Below are 14369 nucleotides of genomic sequence, written 5' to 3'. Positions count from 1 at the left end.
ATTAGTTGTCATAGCGAGCTGACAGTACACAAAGAGCTGCAGTATGCAGTGCCAGCTCTACAGCTGGAGATGATCCTTAACGCACTTTCTTCCCCCAACCCCTGGGGGGAAAAAGCAACCTTTGCTTCAGGATGGTGAGGGAAAAACAGCCCAAAACATCCTGTACAATTTGTCTAAGGAAGCTTCGATGTCCATTTTATGGTACTCTGAAATTTTATTTTGCTGCATATTTTTTTCTGTCTCAGAGCTTTGCAAATGATGATAAAATATACAGGACAGCATGCACAAGGTCTTTAAATAGTTCAGGCAAACAATTGGGATTTTTCTCCGTATCTGTGGTTATTTTATTTTTTTAAGCATAACTTCTCTTTCTCCTTGCACTTCTCTGACCATCTCGAGATGTGTTATTTGTGGTACTCAAAAGTTAATAGAAAATAAAGATCACAGTGATTTAGCATGGCTATTGAGGTTAATGCTTGCGCAGTGCTAATCAGTGACAGTGAGCAAAGTTGTTTACACATCCCTGGAGGCAAGCACTTAAAAAAATAAATAAAAATCTTTAAAACCCATTGAAAAAGAGTCATTAAAACTTCACATTCAGATGTGTTCTGAAAGATGTGCTTTCAGGTGATAGATGAGCTAAGCCATCTTTCCAAGTCCCGTGGCTGCACCCCAATGCAGGTGTTTGTTGGTGGGTCGACCCATTTACCTGATTGACACGTGTCCTTTCCAGACCAGGCATGCAGATGTGCTCATACTTTATACTGAGAAAGCAGTGCTAAACTCATTTGAAATCCTCTAGGATGGGATACTTCCTCTATCCTCTTTTCTTAACCAAGAGAGCCTAGGAGGAGATTCTGACATCATTCATCAAGAACTAGAGTGGGAGGCTAAGTCAAACCATGAGCACAAATGGACAGGAACCACATTTAAAAAAACGATTTATCTGGAATTTGGCATGAATTGTGATCTGGTAAAATCAGCCTGTTCAATTTTGACCCAGAATGAAAATTAGCTCTGCAGTTCCACAAATCTGACTAATGACAGTGACTAGTGGGCACAGCCTAATTGGAAAGGTAATGAATCCCTGTTAAAGTTGTAATGTTTTGAACTAGTCTTTCTTCCATCAGCAGGGCTGCGAGCCTTCTTTTTCTTTAGGAAGGGGTAGTACTGCTTTGTAATGTAGACAAGTTTTAGCTTAACAGTCTTACTATTAGAAGGAAAAAAAAACAAAACAAAAACAAAGCAGTAGCTTGGATTTATCCTAAAAAAAAAAAATAAAATAAAAGTAGCACAGGGTCTGATGAGGTTCTTTAGAAAGCAGCAGCATTTCCAAGAGCTTTTGGATTTATTTTTTTTTTTAGTACCTACTTATGTGGTATATTGGAACACAAAAGCAGGAATGAGACAAGGTGGGGCTGAAAGATGAGAAAGGAACAATGGGGAACTGCAGGGATGGAGGAAGGGCGGATAAATGGAACAGCATGGAGATGAGGAAAACAAGAGCCAGGAGGGGGCGGAGGCATTGGAGTGAGCCAAGGGATCAGAAGAGCAAGAAGAAACTTTAGCCTCTCTGATCTGTAAGACTGACTGTATTTTGCATTTGCTGTTAAATATAGATGGCAGCACGCATTCTACAAGACAGAGAAACAGAAAGGAGGCCAGAAGAAACAAATGCTGTGAATACGTCTTTGGGTTATTCTAAAAAGCATAAAAGACTTTCAAGTTACTGGTCTTTTGATTTACTATGATGCTTCCACAATCGGATGGTGTCTGTGCAGCTCTGCATTTCAGATTTATGAATCTGTGCAGTAAACATGATTTCAATTATCTTTGACAAATGTTTTGATTTTATTCACAGAGAAGCCTGCTTGCATATTGAGAGCGGTGTTTGTCCCGCTGTCCTAGTTAGTCTGACCCACTTACCTGGTCCGTGCCCCCATGGCTGCATTTGTGTCCTGTCCCCTTTGTTCTTGTTCACTGGGAAAAGCTGCCCTGCACCACATCAGAGCTGGCTGCGTTTGCTTGTCAGACAGAACATTTCCTGGGTAGAAATTGCTTGTGTGGTATAGCATCTTTAGTTTAGATGCTAATTAAATGTAATGTACTAGTGCTACTTTTATTCCTATTAACGTGAGGATTTCTGCCCAGCTCCAATTAATGTTAATGTGAGGAAAAGGGAGAAAATGGCATTTTTGACAAGCTAAAGAAAATTCTGTTCAAATGTCTTTGTGTTTCCTCTGCTCATTATGTGTTGATATAAATGTAAATGTCTATGAGAAATGTGGAAAGGAAAATGTAAGGCAATACACACTTATTTTTGGCTGCGAATAGCAGTCCTTATGAGTCAATTTTGGCTTTATAGCCAAAAAGACTTGGCAACTATGGTATTCACAGCGTTTGCACATACTTTTATACATTTGCTGTTAGGGGCTGATCCTGCAGAATCCTCTAGTCTCAATTTGTGGTGAAGTAAATCTAATGTAAGACTGAACGGAAGGCAATAAACTCACAAAAAGCCTGACCTGTTGCTTTCCAGCTTTCTCACGCATGCAGATGTTTGATTCTGGTACAGGTCTGCTTCTCTTCTCAGCATTCTCCTCAGTCAGTTATATAAATTGCAGTTCTAAATTAGGGAAAAAAAATCTGAATTTCTGTTGAATTTCCTCATTTTCTAATTATTGCTTTTTTAATTTGATTTTCAGATAGATACTTCTGGGCTGTCAGAGGAAGGAAGCTCAGTTATTTCAGAGCATGCGCCCTCAGTGAATGTGAGTAGACTGTGCGTTTCATAATTTTCCAAAAAGGTTGGTCTTGAGAGCTGATTTTCCTAAGAAGTTAAAGAATGACTGAAACTGAATCATGCAACTAGTGGAAATCCAGCCTCTTTGTCTTTCTAAGTGCAATACTGTTGGGGTTGTGTGCCTACAGAGATGTGACTTGGAGAGCACAGCCAAGTTCCACCCAGGCAAGGCTTACTCAGTACTTCTCCTTGGCACTGGAAGGTATCTCATTTGCTTTTGGGCATAAAGATTCTGGTGAGCAGCATGGTCAAGAACTGCGTACACTTTTCTTTGTAAGTTAGCAGCAGTCCCACAGTGTATGCAGTAATATCTTATAAACATCACTTTATGTAGTACACTGTGTACAGATCTACAGTGCTTCTTACTCTGACTCAAAGTACTTAGCTCCGTGAGAGTTTCTTCTCTGCTAGCTCTTGACAAAGGTCAAATTAATTGAAAAAATGAAATGCTTTCTCTTGAGTATTACAAGGTGAATGTAATTCACAGTGGGCATATGTTTTCAGTTTGAAAATTGTCTTTTGGTTTTGTTTTTCTCTAAAAGAAAACTCACCCAACTGCCATATAACCTCAAGAGGTGAATATTCATCAGCTCTAAAATACAAATTGCCATTTTCCTGTGTCACTGGCAAAATATTCCTTCCTCCCACCTCTGTTCCCAGTAAACATTCTGGGTGGCAGAATAAATAAAATACAATTTATTTTTGAATTTGAAATGATGTTCTACCCTAGCAGAGTGGAGTTTAGTCAGTCTTTCCTTCTGTGTTGTTAAACAAGTTGCACCTTGGTCATGGACTCACGCAGTACCATGGTGAGAATGGAAACATGGTGAAGCTCCAAACAAGTGGTCTGTCCATAATCAAAGTACCTAAATGGTGAGGGTGGTAATAATAGCAGAAGGGTTTTTGTTAAAGCAGACAAGGGCAAAGGGCAAAGAAAGGCAAGTGCAGCGTCGAGAGAAAAAAAAGTCACAACCTTCCCATTGCAAACTTGAGAAAGTTTCTGTGTCCCTCAGTTTCAGCTTCTGAGTTGTATAGCAGTAGTACTGGAATTTCTCAGTCTTACTGTGATGAACTGCAACACATGCATGAACAACTGGGTTTGTAGTTGATATCTATGTCTAGAAAAGCGTTCAAAAAAAAAAAAAAAAAGCATAGTAAAACATTGGCAATGGAAATAACCTGTGTATCAAGTGAAGAAGGGACTCCATTCATTCGTTATCACTGTGGAATTCTTTCCAGCAGACATTGCTATTGATCTAGTTCATCAGTGGTCAATCATCTTTCAGAAGACAAGAAAACAAACAAACAAAAAAACCCGTAACACCACGATAATTCTCACCTCAGGAAGCATTATTTCTTGTTGAAATGTCATGAAGTGTTCATCAGGCTCCAGCAGTACTGGTATCTCTGGAAAAACCTTATTTTTCTCCACTGCTAATTAATTCAAATTTTGAGTAAGGAATCAAATACCTTGATGCAAAATAAAGAATAATATCATGTGAAGAGTGATACTGAGTGGCTGTTAAAGTCTTCTTGAGAGCTGAAATGGCAGCTGTTGCTGCACAATTTAGAGTAATGCTGAAGTAAGGCTAGGAAGGAACCCAAGGAGCTTGGAGTTTTGAGATGTCACTAACAACAACAGATGAAGAAATGTTTTTATGGGCACTGTGTGTGCAAAGTAGGTATTTTTGCTCTGTGACTGAGAAGTTTGCAAATGGGGTCTGAAATTCTGAAAAACCTAAGAATGATTCCCTTTGTGAACACATTTACTGTCTTGTCAGTAGCAAGTAAGTTGGCCAGCCACAGAAATTCAAATTATTCAGAGCATCTTACGATTGTTTAAAGTTGTTTCTCTTCTAGTCCTTCCCTTTGATTTTAATGTTGTTGAAAGTGGGAGTAGAGAAGGGAAGCTATAAAAATATTGTGTCCTTGACTTTACCAGTGAAAGGTGAAATTTAACCAGTTGATTCTGAAAGCCTGGCCAAAAATAGATGGTTGATGTTTAGATTGGGCTTTAAATGGTAGTTAGTACATTAAACCCAGGTGTTGCAGTTTAAATATAGCATCAAGTACTTAAAAAAAAAAAAAAAAGTGTGTATATATATATATATATATATAGCTGATCAGGCTTTATTCACATCGCTTTTAGAACTGTGACAAGCCTAAACAGATTAGAAAGCAAGCGTGTTTTTGTTTTTTGGTGTTTTTTTTTTTTTTTGGCAGGCGAATTAAAAATATAAGAGGTTGAAAGGCAGTTGGACCTCAGTGTCATGCTCAGACATCTCAGAAGCAGTCTCTCAATATTATTTGATGCATATGCAAAATGAGATATGCTTTTATCTACACTTCAGTATTTGTAGAGCTAGCATACTGTGCCACCAGTGACCAATAGGCTTTTTTTGACATGTTGGCTTTTTTTCTATACAGCCAAAGAGTTGCGATTAGTAATATTTTAATTATTGCAGATAAGGTCAAATGTTGGAGAAAAGAAACAAAACACACCGTGAGCTGTGTGCAGGGCCTTCACAAAGTAGCTGTGAAATACTTCAACATCACTTGCACACGAGATGTGCGGTCTTTTAAAGTCAGCATGGAGAACTCAGCAATTTCAGCATTACTGATTTGTGAATATTACTACCTGAACTGATAGTATTCAAGCAGAAGGTTGGATTTGTGATCACTTCTCTGACAAATACTCATTTCTTTGTGACCGACTTTGATGTTTAGCTCGTGCTGTCAGAATTAAATGTATAACTAATAAGGAAGAGGAAAGCAACCAACTTTATTCAGATAGATTTGGATCTCTTAAATGGCTGCCCACTAAGTGGAAAATACTATTCAGTGTTTAACATAGAGAAATGTGAAATAATCGATGTGTAGGCAATGAACCGAAGTGAAGAGTGTATATACAGTGGAACAGCAATGCAGTATAATGACAAGGAAAGGATTTAAAGGTTGTTATAAACAAATCCATGAAGATATTAGTGTGGTCTGTGTGCAGGAAAAAAAGCCAACGTGAAATGGAGCTGCACAAATGAGCAGAATACAAATGACAACAAGGAATATTAATATAGGACTCTCTTATTGCTTTATTTTAAACAGTGCTGTGAGTTCCATTTTTGAAGTTGAGTACTGCGGTTATAAACCTGCTTTGTATCTGAACAGTCATATTGGCATTCGGATTTCTAAATTGAAATTCTCGTTTTTAAACCCTGGTGCACAATATTTGCTCCCGTAATTTCTATTAACTGTCTGTCTTTTAGAGAGCTTCTTCAGTGTACACATCGCAGTAATTGTTTGTACAAAAGACCAATTACATATTTAGCTGGCTTCTTGAAGGTACATTTACATTAAGTGGACCCACACAACTGGAATGATTGTTTATACAAGTAATGGTTGCACATACTTACGGAAATCTAGGACTTCTTTCTAAAGCCTGCTAGAGTACTTTGCCACGGGTTTAACATACAACGTGTGAAAGGTTTTGATATTATTGTGGTTTATTTCAAAATGTGGTGCCTCAAGTAGCTAATTGTGGGTGAATGTTTGCATCATGCTTGCAGAATTAACCTGCAGAAGCTTGATGGGTACTTGGAAATATTGATTAATCTTTAGGCCAAACTTTTCTTTACCGTCAAATAAAACATGGTAATTTCCTAAGCAGTGTGACTGACTGGAAAGTAATAGTGGATGTTAATGATTAAAATTAGTGGACACAGAGTGTGTTTCTTAAGATGTGACAAATGGTGCTTTTTTTTTTTCCTGGTTGCCACAACATCCTCAGATGCCCCTGGTTTGTGTGTGAGGTTCCTTGCTTAGTGCTTCCTGTGCAGCGTCTTAAAAGAGAGAAAGCTGCACTAAAACCTGGCAGAGCTGTACAGTACATTAGGTCAGGTATCTGCATTAAATTTGAGTATGCCCTAGGGGATAGTTGAAGAACTGCATCATTTTAATAGCTGGTGGATTTTTTATTATTATTATTATTTATTTATTTTTCGCTGTGGATAAAATTCAAGCTTTTATTAGCAGGGAGCCTGTTCATTTTCTTCCGTGTATAGACATGTTGGTTTTGATACAAAGGTCTAAAAAATACCATTTTTGTTTTCTTATTTCTGATAATGGCTAAAGTCACATTGCAGTGTGCTAGGATTATTAATCTGACTGCAGCTAATTGCGTCAAATTTGTTACTGTGTATTGATCATCTAAATGATATTGTGGACTCATTTTCATCAAACTCCTAAGGTAACACTGAGATAATCTTCTTTGTATGAAAATACTGCTAGCTAATCTAAATTAAACTTAACAACCTATATAAGAGGGTATGGAAAAGCCTAAACAGACGGGTCTCATCTGCTCCCAATATATACAGCTGTGGATGTGTGATATGCCGTGGGCTGAAGAAAGTGTAGGAACCACAAGAAATACCTGTGCTTCCTCATAGTTTTGCTTGTGGCAGGAGTCCTAGGGCTCCCAGTATGAAACATGAATTTTCCTTCTATGCAGTACCCTGCAGTTCTTTGTGAATTGTTCTGAAGGTTAACTATAGAAGTCTGTTAAGTAATGTGTATGACTGTAGTTTGAAATGTTATACGTGCTTGTTGGAACAACTCTCCTTTTGTGTGAGTGTGTGTGCATCTGTGTGCTTATAGAATGAATAAATCAGGCTTTAGCCTTCCCTATATAGGTTGTGCTTCCAAGTCTATGCTTTATCATCTTTCTTTGTAAACTACAGTTATTAGAACTGGGCTCAGCATGCCAGTGCTGAGGCCTCATAGCAAATTTTGTGAGCCAAGCACTGAATAATTTGCCATGTTGTTAGCAAATGTGTCTTTGAGCCTATTTTGTATACCTGCAAGCACCTACTGACATTGCCCAGTGGTTGTAAAGGCCTGGATAAGCAGCCTTTGCCTCTCATCCCCTCCAAGAGAAGGAAGATAATGTGATTCAAGCTGTTAGATATGTGGTAATTTCACAGGAAAATGTGTATAACCCTATAGGACTTGAAGTACCTTTTGTTCTACTTTTTCTATTAAAATCAGAGTTTATCTTATAATTTTTAAAAGATTCAACTTTAAATATATTTATTCTGAACTATATCTGTTACATAAAATATATTTTTAATTTTTCCATTATGAAAACTGTAGCTGGCTTTGATGTTCAGAATCTCAAAGGATTTTTAGGCTTGATCATCTGCCGAGCTCTGCATTAACGTGTCTAATCAGGAAATCTGCAGAAACCTTAATGATGTGTTCAGATATTATCCTCTTAGAAACTAAAATTTAAGAAAGTCTTCTTGCCAGACTGAATCATACAGCTTGTATGTGATTTCTAAATTTCTTTAGCTCGTGTGGTTTGAATTTTGAATCTTAAATGTATTTTATTTTAATTTTTTTTTATTATCTTTGGATAATAAAACGTGATAATTACGTGAACTCATTATTCTTTCTCCCATCATACAACTTGGAGTGAACATAGTGGTTTAGAGATCAGATCTTCTGAACCTTTCCTATGGAGCTTGAAAGTAAAACCTCAGTCACACCTTGCAGAAATTTATAGGACTTTATAGAAAGTGAAGTGTTATTTGGTGTCTGTAAGCATGGCTAAAGCAAGAGCTGTGCTTGGGCAGATCTGTGAGGGATGGCAACAAAGCAATTTCTGTGGGTTAGATGGGGGGGAGCTGCAGGCTGGGCCTGTCCTGGGACCATGCAAAGCTACTCTACTTCTAACATATACTTTTATTGTTGTTTTGATTTGAATTGTTCATCTTAGCACATCCTGTTTCAGTGACATGCAATATTGTGTATAGGAAAAGTGCACTTTTTGCTTCTCTAACAGCAGGAGATGGATCTTAGAAGTGTAGAATAAGAAGCTAAAATAAGAGAAATTGTGGTGAAATATAGGAAAATAAATGTTGACGTTTGAGCACAGTTGTGAAATGGGATGTGAAAAACACCATAAAGAGGCATGGAAAAATGTATGTGGGTCTCCCAGATGATGATGCAAATGTTATATTTAATGAGGAAGATGATTAAGAGCTAGTGAAATGAAGCAGGACAGACTGAGAGGAATAGGTAAGACGGATAAAGTTCTGCTGCAATGGAAATCACTGCAGAGATCAGCAAAAGTGGACTGTGCTGCTCTCTCAAGCAGAAAAAAACTGATCTGGATTTCATAACTATTATAATGGGCAAGGAGCTAAACAGGCTATGTTATTTCTCTGCAATGAAATTGTGCTAATTGGGTCGTGGGTAGGCTTGGTTAATTCCTAATGGGTGAGATTCTGGGTAGCAAATCTTTCATTTGCTGTTGGGAACATCAACCCAAACTGCTTCTGGCTGACTGATGATTTCTGCATGTTGAACTTACGGTGGTTAAATCTCTATGTACTTAGTATATGATAAAGGAGGGCAGTTTCTGTGCAATGAAGTATCCATCCTCTTGTGGATAGGTGAAGTTGATCAGTTCTCACATTTGAAAATTGGGTTCTCCTTTGAAAACCAAAATTCACTGACTATAGTTTTAGTTAGAAAATGTGTTTTTTCATGTTTTTAATATCTAAAACTTTTATCTATTTATGTTAAATATAGTATATACTTGCTTTATTAACTTTCACACAAGAAATAAGGTAAAGAATTGTAAATCACCCTGCCAGCAATATATTGAAAGAACCTAGATTCTGAGAAGTTCATTGCAATCTGAGCTTTTGCTCTTTTACATGCTGAGATAATTCACACATGTCTTTAAGATTACTGAGATTTGGAATATCAACATTTTAAAGTCCAATTAACAACAAATGTTATCAAAAACATTTTGCAAATTGCAGTTTGCTTTTGCAAATAGCAAGGAAGAAGGTTAGCATTTGGCTTCTTATTTGCAACTCTAACTCAGTGACAAAAAAATGTTGGTATTGTACTTTGCAGAAACTTTCTGAAAGCATATAGGAATGTGTTAGCATGTGGGGTTTGGGCAGAGCCCCACTGATTTGTGGTGATTGCAGATTTTTCATTCATTTTAACTTTTGATTCTGGCTTTCATTCTTCATCAGAGAAAGTATATCACAGAATCACAGAATGGACTGGGTTGGAAAGGACCTCGAGGATCATGAATCTCCAAACCCTCTGCCTCATGCATGGCCACCAACCTCCCCATTTAATGCTAGACCAGGCTGCCCAGGGCCCCATCCAGTCTGGCCTTAACCAGAACCAGAGCAGCTCCAGGGTCAGGGCATCCACAACCTTTCTGGGCTATAGAATCTGTAAAATCAGATAACATTCTGATTCTGCCACCGGTGCATTTTTAGTGCTCTTGAAATTGTTTTTCAACCAGTTGGAGTGAGTTGCATGCCTGACAGGTCTTGTTACTATTTATAATATATCTTTTTCTTTATTCAGTTCTAATGGAGTGACTTAAAAGATGTTTAGATCATTTTAGTTTAGTGAAGAATTGGGGGAATTTTTCTCTTCCAAATACTTTTCATGTTGCTACCTGTTTTGTTTTGGTTCATTTTTTTAGTTGTTGTTTGTATTTTGTATTTTTATTTTTTAATTCTGATTGGAACTGTGTTTAGGCATTCCTGATAACTCCAGGTTGTTCTAAATCCACAGGACCTCACTTGGCTTATTTGTCAAGTGTGTTCTTGCCTTTTACCTTTATGGTACTTTTATGCTAAAAAATAATACCTAAATAGCCCTGATGTGTTGAATGACACAATTTCAAACACTGATTTTTCCACATCAGCTACAGTTCATAATGATTTTCCCATGTGTCAGTCTCAAGAGGTTATTTTTAGATGCTTGTTAGAGAATGAGGGGAGGTTGTTTCAAAATGCCATCATATGCTTACCAAAAAATTACTCTACTTTGCTCATTTTAGTGGGATAAGCTGCTCTGCTCCCAAAAGGGCTGTGTCCCATGATGGGAATGCAGAGGAGCCTACGCTCAAGGTGGTGGAGAAGATTTCTCTGTGATGTAGGATCTCACCTTGCAAAGGCGTTATTGAATGAGCACTACTAGAGCTCTGAGGGAATGCACAGAGTGAATGCACTCCTCTTATTTGTGGAAAACATCTTAAACTTGCAAAGGAAAGCCTTAGAACCTGGATAATGAGTATCTTAGTTTTCTGCCTCTCTTCTTCTCTGTGATTCTCAAATCTCTCTTTTTTAGTGTATTCTAAAACTTTCATATAGAATGTGACAGAAGTTGTGTAGACTTTTATGTTGAATGCTAATGAACTGAAAGTGTGCAAATAGGGCTATGGGAAATTATAACAACTTCTGTTATGGATTTATTTATTTATTGCTTTGTCTTTCTCTTTGCTTTTCCCTGTGTTGTCTTTCTGTCCTAGACTACATAAATCTGGAAGTAAAGCTATTCTCCAATGCCAGCTAGTGGTTCTCACCTCTTTTAAAATACATGCAAAAAATAAGGGTGTCACTTAATGATGCTTTCATACCATATTTACTGATAACCATGTTCATTAAATAGGTAGTCAATTCCTGTGTGTAGTGTGTTCTATTCAGAGTTATTTAATAAAGCTTGAATATGGTAAGTGTCATCCAAAAGAGTTGATGCTAAGTATCTTGCAGGATCTACCCTCAGGAAATGACAGAAAAAAGGTACATGGAGTTCTTTGAATATTCAGCAGTTTTTTCTGCCTTCCTTTCCGCATCACAGGACTTCTCATAACTCCAGAATCCAGACACCTTTCAAGTGAAAATGAGCAGCAACAGTTCTACTGAATTTTCTCAGGGGCATCTCTCAGTTTTGAGTATGAGTGCTCTGACTGGGGTGCATGTTCTGTTTTTCACTGATTCTCAACCTTATTGCTGTTGTCTATGCATAAAGTAAACAACATGACTTTCAGTGTGTTTCAGAGCTGTTTATCAGTAACAGCCACATTATAATTCTCCTTCAAAAGGAAATGGCAGTAGTTGTTTAATTGTACTCTTGCAAGAGTTGTAGTCATGATGCATTTAAACTTATGCCATTAAGTATTTTAAATTTATTTGTTGGAGTTGTGCCCAAGGTCATGCTGTCAGGAGCCAAAAGCAAACCCCCCAAGGGAAGAAAAGTCAAAGATCATTTTGGTGTGTGCCAGATAACTGGATGTGTTATAAATGACAACTAGCTTGTATCCAAATCACAGAGACCAAAGGCAAGGGAAACATGTGCTGGGAGCTCAGGGAATTCAATGTCACCATCTAGGACATGATAAAGTAACTTCCTGCATTCATACATCTTAAGTAAACAACTGCATTATGTCTTTTTTCACTTTGCCTTTCAGTTCAACTTAGACTTCAAATATGCATGAGGGAAATCTGGTTTGCTTGTCCTAAAATGTCCCTAGGGCATTCAGAAACCATACCCAGCAACATCTGAATTTGAGCATGCCCTACAGTGCTGGATCGTTCACTGGCTGGAGCACAGGGCTGCCTTTCCCTAGGTACCAAGGTCTCCACTAAGCTGTACCAGTGGCAAGGGAGTGTTATGCCCTTGTCACTGCAAAACTAGGTGGTCTGGGGCAGAGACTTGCTAGCTCCCCAAGGTACTTAGGACAATGAAGTTCCTTTCTACCATGCAACAGTAAAAAATAATAAGGCTATATTCCATTCACTGTTAGGACTACTTGTGTTAAAATCCCCTCTCTACAATGAGCAGAAAGGTAGGGATGTGAATGCCTGCCCTTGTGTTATCTGGAATCAACAGAAATTACATCCAGCTGCATTCAGTGGAAGTCAAAGGCAGCCTAAAAGCCTTTGCTTAATTACTGCCATCTGGCTTGCATGTGGTCAGCCCCACATTCCTGTTGAATTCTCTGTATCTGAAGTTCTTGGGCCTAAAATAACATTCCTTATCTCCCCCCTCATATCCAAAACTCATTTTTCTGTAAACCACCCCCAAGCCCAATCCCAGGTGACTGATGGGGTGATGTGGCAAAGTATTTCACCCCCATCCTGGCTTTTTTGCAGAGCTGCTGCTGAAGGATGTAGAAATAGTGCCATGCTGGGAAAGGTAATTCAGTCCTGTGTCATGGGTGTGTGGCAACTGAAAACAATCTAATTGAGGAATGTGGAACCACTTGGGGGTAATGTCTCCTGATACTAGAATAAAAATGTGGTGATAAAATTGCACTTCATAAAGAAGAATAATATTAATAATTTTAAAGACTTCTACATTCCGTTTAAACTTAAATGAGCCCTTTATTGCTCTCCTGAAAAGCACAAGAGAGCAAGGAACTCGCTTACACTCAATAAACTCAGTGGTTAAAGGAGAGAAAATTTAGTCATGGATCCTTCACTGCCTATCAGATCTGCAGTGAAAATAAGGAGGAAAACAATTTCTTATAAATTTATTCACTTCTATTATCAAGATTACAAATAGCGTTCAAAAATGTCATCTCTGTCTGCTGAAAATCACTTTATTCTCAGTTGTAAAAGTACAGTGGAAGGGAATCTGCTTGTGCTGTCAATTCAGTGTATTTGGTGAAGCCCAGCTGCTCACCCGGTGCTCTGAGGCCGAGTACTTATTGGTTGTCTGCCTTTAAGTATCTGCTTATAGAAGCAGCTCTGATCTACATCAAAGGGCAGGAGCCTTGGTATGCGATCATAAATAAATAAATCAGACCTAATAAGTGCTGGTGGTGACTTGCTGGCATCTCCTTTTCTTACCCTAAACTAGTTTACGCAGAGCCATAGCTGTGGAGCTGATCAATAGCTGTCCTGAAGACTGTAGTTAGGATCAGCAAAAACTGGATCAAGCTCACTTTTATTTTCCTGTGATGTTTAGAAACCCAAAATTTTCTTTTTCTTCCCTTCTTTTACAAAGCTAATCATTTTGTGGAATGATATCCATGTTTTATTGTCATGGAGGATAGGTTTTTTTTCTTCTGAAACTTGGGTTTGATAGTAATTTTCCCGAGGTTAAATGGTAGACCACCTCCTGTTGATTTTTTTTTTTTTTTAATGGAATATTTTTGGCTTTTGGTTAAAGTGTTTTTGTCAGTGTAATCACCTGTGTCCATTCAGTCTGTCCATTCAGTGGGTGGGATGAACGACTTCTCTGGAATTAATCCATCAAGTTGGCAAATTATTTTGGTAATTTTAGGGGTAGATCGTAACATAAGCTTCTGTGTGTGGCATTCTGGCTATTGGATTGGCATGGCACTGTGGCTCTATGCTGTTAGCAATTCTATCCTGTGACAGTATAGATAATGGTTAAAACCTTGTATTAGCTTAATTTAAGGCATATTTTCACTTTCTGTTTTTATATTCTGGTTTTTCAAACCAAACACTAGAAACAGAAGTGGCAACTTCTCTGCTGTAGCTGTGTGATGAATCTCAATGAATATTTACGACGTGTAGTAACAGTAATTAAAAAAATACATTCCTTTCTCTTTTATTCCCTAAAACCTTTCAGTTCTCTAATTTCTGCATCCAGTAAGTTTGGTATCGTGAACCTCAATTTAAAGATGGAAAAGTTAGAGAGCAAATTTTGGTAAATAACGTAGCATGGAGGCAAGGAAAATTGGTAGCGAGATGAGAATTGCTACTTCTCATTGCTTAGTCAT

General features: G+C 37.9%; 1 protein-coding gene across 1 annotated transcript in view; it reads left to right on the top strand.

The window, feature by feature from the left end:
- The window catches only part of CDH11 (cadherin 11), a 230452-nt gene that overhangs the window by 72228 nt on the left and 143855 nt on the right, over positions 1–14369 (top strand). Inside the window, exon 2 of the mRNA XM_052686662.1 lies at positions 2706–2771. The gene's annotated coding sequence lies outside the window, so the exon portion shown is untranslated. The remainder of the gene's footprint in view (positions 1–2705; positions 2772–14369) is intronic.

Source organism: Tympanuchus pallidicinctus, unplaced genomic scaffold (genome assembly GCF_026119805.1).
Source record: "Tympanuchus pallidicinctus isolate F22 unplaced genomic scaffold, pur_lepc_1.0 scaffold22, whole genome shotgun sequence".
NCBI classification, from domain to species: domain Eukaryota; kingdom Metazoa; phylum Chordata; class Aves; order Galliformes; family Phasianidae; genus Tympanuchus; species Tympanuchus pallidicinctus.
The sequence above is the reverse complement of the archived record's forward strand: the minus strand, read 5'-3'. Positions and strand labels throughout refer to the sequence as shown.